The sequence below is a fragment of the Heterodontus francisci genome, chromosome 27, assembly GCF_036365525.1.
Source record: "Heterodontus francisci isolate sHetFra1 chromosome 27, sHetFra1.hap1, whole genome shotgun sequence".
NCBI classification, from domain to species: Eukaryota; Metazoa; Chordata; class Chondrichthyes; order Heterodontiformes; family Heterodontidae; genus Heterodontus; species Heterodontus francisci.
In genome coordinates, this window is record NC_090397.1 from 17,376,224 (window position 1) to 17,390,412 (window position 14,189).

The 14,189-nt window shown below is 42.5% G+C and overlaps 1 protein-coding gene and 1 long non-coding RNA gene across 5 annotated transcripts in view; one reads left to right on the forward strand and one right to left on the reverse strand.

Moving 5' to 3' along the window:
• The window catches only part of pde3a (phosphodiesterase 3A, cGMP-inhibited), a 483,158-nt gene that overhangs the window by 190,380 nt on the left and 278,589 nt on the right, over positions 1–14,189 (reverse strand). The gene's annotated exons all lie outside the window — the stretch shown is intronic.
• The window catches only part of LOC137384678 (uncharacterized), a 33,046-nt gene continuing 23,698 nt past the window's right edge, over positions 4,842–14,189 (forward strand). For both annotated transcript variants that reach the window (XR_010977631.1, XR_010977630.1), the window contains exon 1: positions 4,842–4,931. This is a non-coding gene — a long non-coding RNA (uncharacterized lncRNA). The remainder of the gene's footprint in view (positions 4,932–14,189) is intronic.

Consider the following 14,189-nt stretch of genomic DNA (forward strand, 5'->3'; position numbering starts at 1 on the left):
TTGCTCCTGGACTGAGAACATCTCTCTCCTGTCTACTCCCATCTCTTTCTGACCAGCTTTGGAATCCATTGAAGACACATGAACCCCAAGAGAGAAAAGTCTCCTACAGTGAACAAGGTTTATGAAGAATACTGGACCCCAATGAAAAGCAAGATCTACCTCCAAGCAAGGACTACGGTGAGCTCGAAGTACAATAACAAAAACCCTCTTCAGAGATTTCTTCAAACCTCTCCACTTTATTTTTCTTCTGCTCTTTTCTGTCTCTATTTGCATGCGTGTATCGTGTATGTGTGCTAGCATAGGACGCGGCGTGTATCCATAGGCGCTAACTGAATTAGAGCTCTTAGTTTAAGGTTTAATAAATTTAACTTTTCTTCTTTAAAGCTAAGAAAGCCTGTTTGTGCTTATTTCTTTGCCTTATCATTGGAAAGTGGTGAACAAGGATTCATCAAGGGGGAGCTCAAAACATGGTGTGTTTAAAATCAAACCCTGTTACAGTAAGACCAGCTGAAGGCTGAGAGGGACCTCTAGATACCTTTCTCACCTGGTTGTAACAGAAATTTGGTTGCTAGCGTCCGGAATTGTACCCACGGACAAACAAGAGAAATTGGAAGTGGGAAGCCAAATTGCTCTCAATCAAAAAAAGGGCAAGATTAATACAGTTTTTCTTGTGCTTGTGTGTGATTGAATGTCTGCAACTGAAGCTAGTAGCTCCCCAAGCCAGGGTGAAGTAACTTGGGATAAGTTGAAAGCACTTTCTATGGAGGAGTTGAGGAAAATGGCTGAGCAGTGTGGGATCACTGTACGTGGCAAGGCTAGGAAGTCTGAACTCCTAAGGCTAGAGGCCAACCATTTTTCCCTTGAATCTGAAAAAGCAGAAGCAGTGTTAGAAGTAGACCCAGACAGGGTATTGTTAGCAAAGATACAATTGGAACAGAGGAAACTTGAATTAGAGGAAAAAGAAAGGGAGAGACAGGAACAAGAGAGAGAGAGAGAGGCAGGAGAGGGAGAAAGAGAGAGACTTCTAGAACGAACGGGAAGACAGAGAGCCTTTCAGAAGGAATGTGAAGAAAATGAAAGGCAGGAGAAGGAACGAGAGTGAGAGAGAGAAAGAATATTCCAGAAAGAATCCAAAGAAGGAGAGTTGAAGTGGCTTGAGTTAACTAGGGGGCGACAAAGTAACCCCAGTGAAAGCATGGCCAATATGGAGGAGCGTAATTCAGGGCAGGGTATAGAATTGTTAAAACTTGCTCATCTAATCCCAAAATTCAATGAGGAAGATGTGGAGGAACTTTTTGTGTCTTTTCAGAAACTGGCAAGGCAGCTAAAATGGCCAGCTGAGACCTGATGTCTTTTTCTACAAAGCAAGCTAACTGGAAAAGCCCATGAGGTTTATTTGCTGTTGCCAGATGACAGTTCATCAAATTATGAACTGACCAAAAAATGCTATCCTCGGGGCATATGAATTAGTATCCGAAGCCTTTCGCCAAAAGTTTAGAACCCTCAAAAAGTAAGCCAATCAAACTTATTTGGAGTTTGAAAGAGGTAAGCAGCTGGCTTTTGACCAATGGCTGAGGGCTCTTAAAGTACAGCTTAGCAATGAGAATCTCAGGGAAGTAGTTCTGTTAGATGAATTTAAAAACTCTTTCCCACTCTCAATAAAGACCCATGTAGAGAAGCAGCGGGTTCAGAGAGCCCAGCAAGTGGCCATTCTGGCTGATGAGTTTGCTTTAATTTATAAGTCAGTTTCCCAGGGGAGAACCTTTCTTAATCACCCCCACAAATCTGAAAACGCCAAAGGGTGGGAAGATGATCTCCGCCCAGGCAGTCCTAGAAGAGAAAGGAAAGCAGGAGGCACAGGGGGCCCTCCTCCAGCCAGAAGGAAAGGTGCTGTGAGCAAGAGTGAGACCCAGAGACCTGTGCTTCCATTATAATAAAGCAGGGCAATTAAAAGCTGACTGCTGGAAACTAAAAGGAAAACCAGTAGGGTTAATCAGGGCACACCCACTTTAGAACCTGATGGAAAGCACAGCAGAACAAGCTGTGGCTTTAACTGCAGTAAGAGTGCAACCCAGGAAGCTTACTACGGCCAGTGCAGGAAAAGCTATTAAGATTCCTGAAGGCTGTCAGGGTTTTGTGTTTGAAGGGAAAGTAACTCCATACCCCTCAAGTGGGGCCAGCAAGCCCATAGTGATTCTCAGGGACACAGGGGCCACAAGATCCCTTTTACTGGGAAAAGGCGTGATCTTTCCCCAGAGAGTGCAGTGAACACCAGAATGGTGATGAATGGTATTGGAGGGCAGTGTATGCCTGTACCTGTACACCGGGTGCATCTGGAGTGCGACCTAATTTCGGGACTGGTGACTGTAGGGATTGTCGCTAGTTTGCCTATGAATGGGGTTGACCTGCTCCTAGGTAATGATCTGGTGGGGTGAAGGTGGTAGACCGCCCCCCCAGTCGTGAAAGAAAGACCAAAGGGCAGTGGCAGAAGATGGACCCCTGCAGTTTCCCTGAATGTGTAGAGGGTCAAGCCATGATCAAACCAGCTCCCCCAGAAGAGATTGCATTGGCACTGCAGGACAGTCTGCTGGTCCGAGACTTTCTTCGGAAAGTTAAGAGACCCAGGGAATTAATTAAATGGATTTTCCCTAGCTGAGGCTCAGCGAGCCAACCTAGTATTGCGTGAGTTAGCACAGGCTGCCCAGTCTAAAAGTGAAGCAGAGCGAGTCCCAGACTGCTACTATTTAAAGAAGGAGGTACTGATGAGGAAATGGAGTTGTCCTCACAGACCTCAGAGCAAGGAGTGGACAGTAGTTCACCAGTTAGTGGTGCCGCAGAGGTACTGGAGAGAAATATTAAGAATGTCCCACGAGACTACAGTAGCTGTACATGCCGGTATACAAAAGCCCAAAGCCCAAATAAGGCAGCAGTTTGACTGGCCAAAACTCCACATAGATGTGGTGGAGTCCTGCAGGAGTTGCCACATGTGCCAGGTTGAGGGAAACCCCAACTTACAGTGAAACCTGCACCCCTAAGTCCTGTACCATTGTTAGGAGGACCCTCCAGCAGAGGGCTGGTGAACTGTAAGAGACGCCTGCCGAGAACAAAAGGGGACAGGCAGGCACAAGGCTGGCAAAAGTTTAGACAAGAAAGGGGAAAAAGTGACCAAGAGGGCAGGTTAAAGGAATTCCGGGAGGAAACCGGGATGAAAACCCCGACTCTGGTTAGCCAACCCCGAAAAATGTGAAAAGTTAGACCACACATCCTTCTATGTAAATGCAGACTCTAGAAGCACCCACCAGAGTTGCTAACAGCATTTACAGGAAAGACCTCTAGGGGGCATAGACTCCATGATGGTGATGCCTCACTTAGTCGAAGTGCTGCAGGTGAGTGCAGAAAAGTCTGCACAAATACCTGCAGGCAGGAATGTCCCAGAGAACAAAGGGGAGATTAACAAAGAATCCTCCCCCACAGTCAGAGGAAAAGGGAACCACCCTTTGCTTGACTCAGAAAGGCATTGAATGAGAGTTCAGGATAGACCCGCCCCCTACTTACATTCCTGGGGGAAAAAAATTACCTCAGCAGGAAGAAAAGCCCTAGGCAGTCATGGAAAGGGACAAACTGAAGAAAAACTTCCCCAAAGAACGACATGGTTACTGGGATGCCAAAAACAGGAAATTAAAGCAGCACTGGCACCCAGAAAAGACAGTTTCAATAAGCTTTAGGATTTGTGAATGAATGGGAATGAATGAGAGAAATGCATGGTTTTCTGTATCTTATATAGATATTTCTCTCAACCCTTTTCAGGAAATGTGCCTTTTTTCCAAATCGCATTTCATTCCCCTGGGTGTGGAGGAGTCATGCAGGCCCCCACCTGACAAGAATAAGGCATATTCATTTCACCACATGGGCATTAAATTTCAAATTGTTGCTGGGAAGAAGCGAAGGCCTGATACAAGGGGTTGCCAAGCCTGGCTGGAAAGACATTTTTTTGCAGATTAACAGACAGGCTTGTAGACAAAGGAACCATTCCCTGACCCACCCAATACACAAAGCCAGAAATGGTTATACCAATCACGTGACAATCCTGCTGGCCAACCTGGGAAGTTTTAAATCGTGGAGACAGTGTTTGAACTGGCAGAAGGCAGTTTTGCTCCTGGATTGAGAACATCTCTCTCCTGTCTGCTCCCACCTCTTTCTCACCAGCTTCGGAATCCACTGAAGACACATGAACCCCAAGACAGAAAAGTCTCCTAGAGTGAACAAGATTTAAGAAGAATACTGGCTCCCAACGAAAAGCAAGATTTACCGACAAGCAAGGACTACAGTGAGATCGAAGCACAGTAACAAAAACCCTCTTCAGATATTGCCTCAAATCTTTCCACTTTATTTTTCTTCTGCTCTTTTCTGTCTCTATTTGCATGTGTGTATCACCTATGCATGCTAGCGTAGGATGCGGCGAGTATCCGAAGGCGTTAACCGAATTAGAGTTCTTAGTTTAAGTTTAATAAATTTCACTTTTCTTCTTTAAACCTAAGAAAGCCTGTTTGTGCTCATTTCTTTGCCTTATCATTGCAACACGGTGAACAAGGATTCACCAAAGGGGAGCTCAAAACACAGCGTGTTTAAAATCAAACCCTGTTACAGTAAGACCAGGTGAAGGCTGAGAGGAACCCTAGATACCTTTCTCACCTGGTCGTAACAGTATAAGATTCAGTAAGTTAGGGCAAAAATGAGGAAGGTTAACCAATGGCATCCATATTTTGCAATTGCAGGAAATCAGAAAGAGGAAGAAAATGTCCCTGTTTTCTAGCAGTTATTACAAGAAAAGTAAACTTAAGATTGGAGCTCAGTTCTATTTGTTGACAAATTATGAAACTGAAGCAGTGGTCCACAGGGTCAAGACACCAGCAAGGTTGAAAAGTGATGAGGTAAATTAAAATGTTGTGATGCCAAGCTTGGATATTAAAAGCCTGTACACTGTAGAAGAGAGCAGATTAAGTTGGATTACAGTGAACTTTATTACAGTTCGGAAAGATCATGTATAACTAGCTAATTGTGCTAAGTAACACATAGACATAGAAGGATATGTCAAAACATTGAAATGTAATATGGAAAGTGATAGTCAAATGTTAAAAGGTTTTTTTTTAAAAAAAGCTACAATTTTGGAATTACTGCTGATGAACAGAACAACATTCAGATTTAGTAACTATCTCAACATAAAGGAACTGTTGAAAATTTCCTTACATTGTGCTAAAATTGCATTTAGATTGAGCTTTGTATGATGTGTGCCAAACAGTGTAACAACTGTTTATGTGGTCAATGTAATATCCAGACAAGTACAAATGCACCTGTTCAAAGAAGGAATCCTTCAGGAATTTTAAGAAATCTCAGAGTGGTGTATCAATGTGAGTATGATTGGTCATAATTGATAAAAACCTTCCATTTAACTTAGTCAATCTTGAAGAATGGTCAGGAAGGCCTTGAGGCAGATAGTGTCAGGAGATATTTCAGACAACACCAAATATTCCTGGAACGCAACTGGGTCAAACTACAGAGACTAGACAAAATTTTGCTGAAATAAGGCTTTCTATGGTGTAATTACCTTGCTTGCTTGTGCTGTGTCCAGATTGGAATCTACTGGAATGTTGCATGAATTGGTTGTTTACAAGCTGCCAAGCATTTCTATTCATGTAATTCACTGACTGCCTCCAGTATCAATTTTGGGAGTTTGCTTTGGGACTATTTAGCGATGGAACTAGGATCTGCTGTGTTGTTCTTTGCAAGAGAAACTTCAATCCAGAATGTTCCTAGAGAAGTAATAAATCTGTTTTTCCAATTACATGAATTATCATTGCCATAGTATGCAAGTCCAGACAGTATGACAATTTGCTTTAATTGTATGCTTCATTACCAATTACAAATATAGAGTGTTCTAGGACAGACAGTGCCACTTTGTTGGGAGGGGAGAAACAGAGAGGATTGAATCCATAGATTCAATCATGCAAAGACTGCAGTTTACAGTTTAGGATGGAGAGTCCAAATATTTTTTCCTTTGATCTGCATATGTGTGTACCATTGAACCTCATGGGTTACATATGAAGTGTTATGATCAAGATGGGAGTACTGCACTGTTAATTCAGTCCCAATACTCCACAGGTCACAGCATATTAGTAAAGTTTCCCACCTACTGGAAATTAACCAAATTAAACACATTATTTATCCCCAGAATAAAGCACGTCAAACAAGGTTTCTTTAAACAACAACAAAATTAATTATTTATTAATAAACCAAGTTTTGAGCGATGAGATAAATCTATATGTATGAAAATATTTTATAACTCATTAATCTTCCTAACCCTCGTGCACACACATATATTGAAAAACTGTTAACCTGTTTTCAAATGATGTTTTAAATTAGAACTGTTTCTTAGGAATAATAAAACAACTGGGTAACTTCTGGTAGGATATTTCCAGATCGTTGAGGTATCCCAGAGTCGAATAGTTGGATGCCACTCGATGTCTCCCCAGGTGAGTTTCATAAACAGTCTGTGACGGATAGGCATTCAAGGCAAGTCATCTGCAGCAGGCGTCACACAGATCTTTCAGCAAAAGGTTGTAACAACAGGTCTACTTAAATTTTAAAGTAACAGTCTAACAGTAGAAACTTTCTTGAGATTTCAGGATCTTCAAAAAACACAAAAGGCGACAGGACTCACTCTTGAGGCAGGGATTCTTGAGACTGGAGGCAACAGCAATCTGCCACACCTGAACACAAGGCTTCCTTTCTCCAAAGCAGTGTTCCACCACATAGTATAGCAACTCCTCTTTTCCTGGGTCTATTCTCTCTCTCTCAGGCAGGTCAAAACCACACCTCAAATATAACATCTCTTTATAAGAGATGCAAGACTTATTTTCAAAGAGAGTAGGTCTTTTTCTCAGATCAATCAGCAAATCACAATACATTGCTGGCTGCTCCCAGCTCCCTGGTCTCTTTCACTCTGCAGAACTGAAACTAAAAGCTTTCAACAACAACAAAGTCACAAGACAGTCGTAAATCTTTCTAGTTGCTTGGATACAAGTTTTACAGCCTGCACTTCAAATACCAAGTTAACATTCAGTGGTCACCAAAAGTCCTTTATTTTTCTCAGTCTTAAAGGCACACTGACCTCTTAGTTTAAAAAAAAACCTCTTATGACTGAAGTTAAAACCCACATACCCATTAAGTTGAATGTGTCTCTCAGGATTCTGATGCTACCCACTTTTGGTGTTCCTGATTTATAATTCTTCCCATAATGATACAACAGCACTCAGAACTGCCCTTCAACTGGAATTCAAATAGAAAATAAGAAATATAAGGACGAAGAGGACTCAGTTGCCTGGGTGTCATGGGCTAGATCATTATGGGTCACCGATCACGCATGGCCTACAACATGTAGTTTGTACACCCCAGCGTAGAATTCCTGGATGAACCTCCACCTCTCTGATTTTAAAGTGCTCATCAGGAAAGTACACATTCCGATTTCCAATAAACCCACAGGGCTTGGTCTGGCAGAGCTTTGTTTCTCAAAAATCTTGTAGTTTTAATATTAATTTGAATCATATTCCCAGGCAAAGAGTTGAAGGGAAGATGAGTAGAATATAGCCAGTTGCATCCAATAGTTGCTTGTCTCAAGCTTTCCCTTTCATATTGTGTTGTGTATAATGCATTGACTTTGGTTACATGCCAGCAGCCTTTAAAACTAAATCAACTGCAAATTATGTTTGACAGGATCTTCAATCTAGACACCAAATAAAACATTCCATGCAAGGGGAAAAAAACAGAACCTCCCATTCTTGTGAAATTTGACTTGACACATGACCTGGTCTGTTTACTTACTCATAAATGGAATGTCCTTATGATGCACAGACGCTTGGGGTCATTTTATACTAGCTGGTCCGTCTCCATTCAAGAACGAAACAATTACAGACAAGAAAGAATGGCCCAGAAACATGCCTGGTGTATTGTTCCACATCACATTTTTCAATCAAGTTATTTTGCAGTAAATACAGAAGCCATTAAGGTGCATGCATTAACACATGCTGAGCACTGTAACTCAAGCAGAAAAAGCATCACAGAGGATTATTCATTCTTAACTTCCATGGTAGTACCCTAATGGAGGGCTAACTTGTTAATCTATGTTAGGCATTGAGCACTAAAAACAAATCCACCACTGACTATTATTTTTTCACTTATACCTTTTTCAAATTGTGAAAATAGCTTGCAATTGTACACTTAACTTACTAGAAACCAATTTACAGAACTGGATTGTGTTGGAGGCGGGGCTCCTGGCGCCGGGCTGAAAAGTTGGGGGAAGCCCCCCCCAACCCCCAGAGCGATCCTCCAGTCTCTAACAATCAAAGTTTCAGGAGCCGGGATCCCCATCCCTTTAAAAACATGGATCCCACCTCCAAGAGCTGCTGACCAATCATGGCAGCTCAGCAGTACTGGCAGCATCACTGGGAGTGGTGGCCAATGCTGGTACTGCAGAGGTGTCAGACCCAGGTCCAGCACTGGAACACCAGACCTCAGGTAAGTGAGTTGGGGTCGGTGGGGCCAGTCCAGAAGGCCCCAATGAGGGGGGGGCGAAGGGTTGGGGGGAGGGGGGCGTGTTGGTCGTGCAGTCCAGGGGGAGGGGGGTCCTGGGGGTAAAGTGGTTCCTGGTGGGGGTCCTCCGTGGGCCACAAATTGCCCATGGAGGAGAGTCCCCCCAAACCTGCAGGGAGGGCGTCTTGTGTTTTAAGGCGTCCATCCCTCATGGCGGAGGCACCCCCGCTGCTGGTAAGATACCAGCAGTGGCGGGAAGAGGCCCTTAATTGGCCATTAATAGACACTTAAAGGTCTCAACTGGCCTCTGGGCGGAAAGGCTGTTGTCGGCCTATCCCTCCCTCGGGAAGATCGCTTGGTGACGGGGAGGCAATAGGCTCTCTGACACCCCGCCTCCTGTCACGATACTCTGCATCCACCCCCCCGGCCTCCGATCCTGCCTTGAAGGCCACACAAAATCCCAGCCACAGTGTCCAAACTAATTTCAGCTTACATTCCCCCCTAAAAAAGGCAGCCTCCATTTTAATTGGATTTAAACTCTATAGGGTACAATAATGAAAGCCTGGTAACATATGCTATGCTACTCGATCTCATGATTTTTGTTTTCTAAAGACACCTCTAAGTTTAATCTGGTGTTTGAAGAATAACAGTGATGTATAGACACTGATCTTCTATATTTATGGTTCTGGACTTTGTGTAAGGCAACTTAGAATCTGAGACCCTTTATTCCAGGCCTTATGATGCAGTGGGCAGGCTGGAGAACTGAATGCTGAGCCACTCCCACCTTCATATCATGTTTTGGGATTGTGCTCTGCATATAACCTGCACTATGCCAAACCTGGAGCTGCTTTTATTTTGAAAGTAGGTGGAACCTTTGAAGTGCTACATTCCACCAAGCACAGAAAGACCAAAGCTGATGAGCACCAAAACTTCAGCTACACAAAAAATGTACCATATAAAGGTTACATTGAAGCAATACTTCTGGAGCTGCAATAATGCACAAGGAAACTGAGTTGTCTATTACACAGTAAAATGAAATTTAGGATTAACAGTGATGTCAACCAGCAGTAAAATAGGAAATATGGCCATTATTAGATATTTTCTATCCTTAGTGGGAAATGTTGCTCTAGGTTTACGTCATACAAAAAATTATCCTGAAGATTTTTCGCTTAGAGTTGTGGATAGGTGGAATTAGAGGTGTGCAAAGGAAACCCGACGCGAACCCGAATTCCGGACCCAGAAGCCCGACCCGACCCCGACCCGACACATGCCACTGGATCCTGTCGGGGTCAAGTCGGGTAGCAGGCCTTTACCCATGTACTGATGTAAAGGCCTGCCACCCGACCCGACCCCAACGGGTCCCGACGACGTGTGTGGGGTTCGAGTCGGGTGGGGTCAGACTTCCGGGTCCGGAATTCGGGTTCGCGTCGGGTTTCCTTTGCACACCTCTAGGTGGAATGGGCCCCAAGTAAAGCTGCACTGACTAACACTGCTAAAGAAATAATTTGATTGATATCTAGTTAAGTAAGGTTTATTAGTACAGTATGTGAAACTTAATTGTTGCCGAGATATTGGGTGCAGCAATATGTCATGCAGAGCAAGGCAGTCAAAGAAACAGAATTCAAGTTTAGATTAGCCAGGTAGTCTTGAGTTTTGCTTGGCTTAACTTTTGACAGTCTGGGAGAAACATTGCAGAATTGTCCTCAAGAGATTAAATGAGCTGGATGGAGTAGGCTCTACTTTGGAAGAACAGACTTGGTAGACCAAAGAACCTTTTCTTTTTCATGCATTATTCTATTCCTAACACACACCTTTAAATCATTGTTTAAAAAAAAACAATCAGAATATTCACTGAAACACGGCCAACTTGACTCTAGTCACCCAGGTGCTGTGATCCAGCAGTAATAGTAAACATACTCAACAATTTGCATTAATACAGCACCTTTAATGTAGTAAAATGTCCCAAGCTGCTTCACAGGAATGTTACCAGGTAAAATTTAATATCAAGCCACATAGGGAGATATTAGGACAAGTGACCGAAAGCTTGGTGAAAGAGGTAGGTTTGAAGGAATACCTTAAACAAGAGGGATCACCTCATCACATCCCCTCAGAAATATCATCAACACCTCAACACTAAAATTTCAATCAAACAAGTGAAATGTATTAACTCATCAGAGAAACACAGGGTTTCACAGCATGGAAAGAGGTCTTTTGGCCTATACCTGTGTAAGAGCTAGCCACTTAGTTCCATTTTCCTGCCTGTTCCTCACATCTCTTTGAATTTTTCTTTATCAAATATTTATCTGCTTTCCTTTTTCAACCTTTCATGAATTATGCCTTCACTATTGTTTCTGGTCGGGCATTCCACATCTAAAAAAACCCTTTGTCCTTCTGATGAAGTTTTTCAATTTAGGGCCTTTAGTTAATAACTCAGTAACTCACTACTTATCTTACCAAAACATTGGTCAGATCTCCTCAGTGCGCTAGTTGAGGGGTCTAGAATGAAAAGCTATAGATACAAGATGAAACATAAGCCATTTAGAACATTTAAACAAAGAGTTGCGCGGATAAGGAATTCACTTCCAGGGTTAGTGGTTGAAACAGAAACTATAGCAATATTCATGATTAGATTAAATAGGTGGATGACAGACAAAGGTGTTATGGACAGGTAGATATGATGGTTTCCCTTTTCACCTCTCAACTGACCGCCGAGAGTGTTTTGATTCGAATTGTGGTTAACCATGGAGTGTTTTAATGGTCAATAAACAGACAAGTGACAGGTTTTCTTATAGGTTTAAAGGAAATGTTCATTAACCAAAACCCAAAAATTCACAACTTCACCCACTCACACACGCAAACACATGCACACACACAAGATACGACAGAGATTAAAAGATAGCATGCATTTAGGTCTGGCATCTCTAAAAAAAAGTTTGTTGTGAAACCTTGGTTGTTTACCCGGGAGGGAAATTTAAACGGTGCAGGTCTGGTTTTTATTTTCCTGGTTCACTGAAGTCAGACTTGGAAAGTTGCAGGTGGACAGATGCTTTGCTACAGACTTCTTTGGGTAAATCTCAGTCACAGTCTGATGGAAAAAAATCCTGTTACTCTCTCTCAGTTAGAGAGTTTCAAAGGTCACCTTTTGTCCCTGGCTCGAGGTAGTTTATAAAATGGTATTCAGACAGGGCCTTCTTTGCTTTAATAGATCTCTCTCAGCCTCCTGGCTTCTGGCTCAGCAATATGGCTTATTGAAACCTCCTTGTCAGAGTCTTGGTTTCTGTCAGGTGACCAAGGTTTTCCACTCATTGTGTTTTCATAAATGGTTTGATGGTGTAGTCATTGTTTGATAATGGATTTGGATGTTGCTCATCTCTATGCCATCTTGATATAGTGATGTTTTTTCACACCTATTATCCTGAGTTTGAGTCTGGAGACTCTGTGTCTGCAAAGTAATTTTTAGTCCAACTGGTTAAAAAAAGGTAGCCATTAACAATGAATGGACTATTAGCATTTCTAATGCTTTCAACACTTTGACCAGATAGGATGTCTGGTTCAGAGCTCCAGCAGTTACCATGTGTATTTGCAGTATAGGAGAGGTCACCTGACTTCTTACTCCACGTTGTCTTGCAGCAAAAGTGTGCATTTTGAAGTTAAATTCCTCAGTTCATTTTATATTTCATAATTACTCCTTGTGTGAAAATGACAAGGGGCTGAAAGGATTTGGGAACAGAACAGGTAAACGTAGTTAGAACTATTTACTTACGTCAAGGGTAAACGGTGACAAAAGTGTGATTGAGTCATATTTTAAACGTGACACTTTTCTTTGTTCTAGTGAAAAGCGCTTTTGTTTCTTTGACATCTCCTCATTGCTAAAGCCTCGCATTATGTTCCTAGTAAATCTCTTTTGCATTCTCTTCATGGCCTTGGTATCCTTTCTAAAGTAGGGCATCTAAAACTAGACACAATATTCTAACTGCAGTTTAATGAGGAAATTCTAACCCATTCCACCTATCGCAAAACTGACAAAATCAGGTGCAGCACTGATTTCACACCCCTCTCATTCTTACTATCCATTGAAGTCAATGCAGAATATTATTGGGCAGGTGTAAAACTGCTGTTCCACCTGACCCTGTGGGTTTCTTGCCTGGTTAGTGAATTTAATATTCCCCTCTAAGAGTTCAGCCTAGACTGATGGGATGACCCAGCAGTTACAGGGGAGAACTATTAACCATTAGTGGTGTCCCTTTCCCTGACTGTAATGTTTCAAGCTGCAGAAATCAGGAACTTGGGCTCTCTGATAACTCACTACAGCAATCTACCCGATATTTTACAGCCCAGGAAGTTCCATGCAATGCATGAAGCCCCAGTCATTCCTGGTTATCAACTGTTCCATCAGAGATTCAGAATAAACAATGGTAAAATCAATATATATTTCAGGTACAGAGTTGCAGCTCTCAGACAGAAGAAGTTTACTATTTACTATCAGAAGCTAATTATTTACTTGAGGGGTACCATTCTCCTGATCAATTGCCATCAAGATTAGCCAAGACGACATAAAAATAAGCCGCTATAGCTTTTCTGGGCTCTCTCTCACACGATGCTAAATGGACTCACTCGGCAAGTTCATTCTCCAAGTTGAAGTAATGCCTAATTAGATCCAATATTAGCCAGCTTTACAGATCACCTGAAAGCATTCGACAAAGCACTAGTTGACATATCTAACCACCAACTGGTCTGCATCCAAGCAACATTTCACTGGTGACTTGAAAGGAATACCAAGCAGAAGGTTTGGCTGCATGACAGCAGACTGTTTGGAAGAGTCTCAAGCAGGAAATTGCTAACTCAGATAGCCATCCCATTTACTAGTGGAAAGACTCAGACTTCATACAGGCCCAGACGATGCAGATTATATTTCATGCTACAGAGCACTACATCCCATCCAAAACAGCAATGCACTGGCAGCGGCTTACCATGTGGCTCAATGAAAGATAGGCAGCATTTGCCAAAAAGGCAGAAATATTTCAGTAAATGTTGATGATCATGCCACCAGTGGGCAGGGAACTACATCTCCATGCAAAGTTGCAAGAAGAGAGATGATCTCATTGAAATATATAAAATTATTGAAGATCCACACTTGATTGAGTGGATACTGGGCAGATGTTTTCTTCGTTGGGGAGTCTATACCTGGGGGTCACAAACTCAGCATAAAGGGTCGACCATTTAGGACGGAAATGAGGAGCAGTTTGTGGATCTTTGGAATTCTCTACCCAGAGGGCAGACACTGAGCATAGTCAAGACAGAGGTCCTTGATTTTGGGATATTAAGGCATTAAGGGATTTGGAGATTGTGTGGGATGGTGGAGTTGAGGTAGAAGATCAGCCATGATTGTACTGAATGACAGACTGAATGGCCTACTCCTGCTCCTATTTCTTATGTTCATATTAGGAATAGACCCAGTTTTCAGCTTTACACAAGAACAATTCAACATGAGCTCAAACCTGCATGATCCTAATTGATGCCTGGTACCTGGAGTGTAAAAGAAACGGGGTTGAAGGATGTTATTTTGACTCCCTGTTCCAAGAGAAGCCAGAAAAAAGTGAACT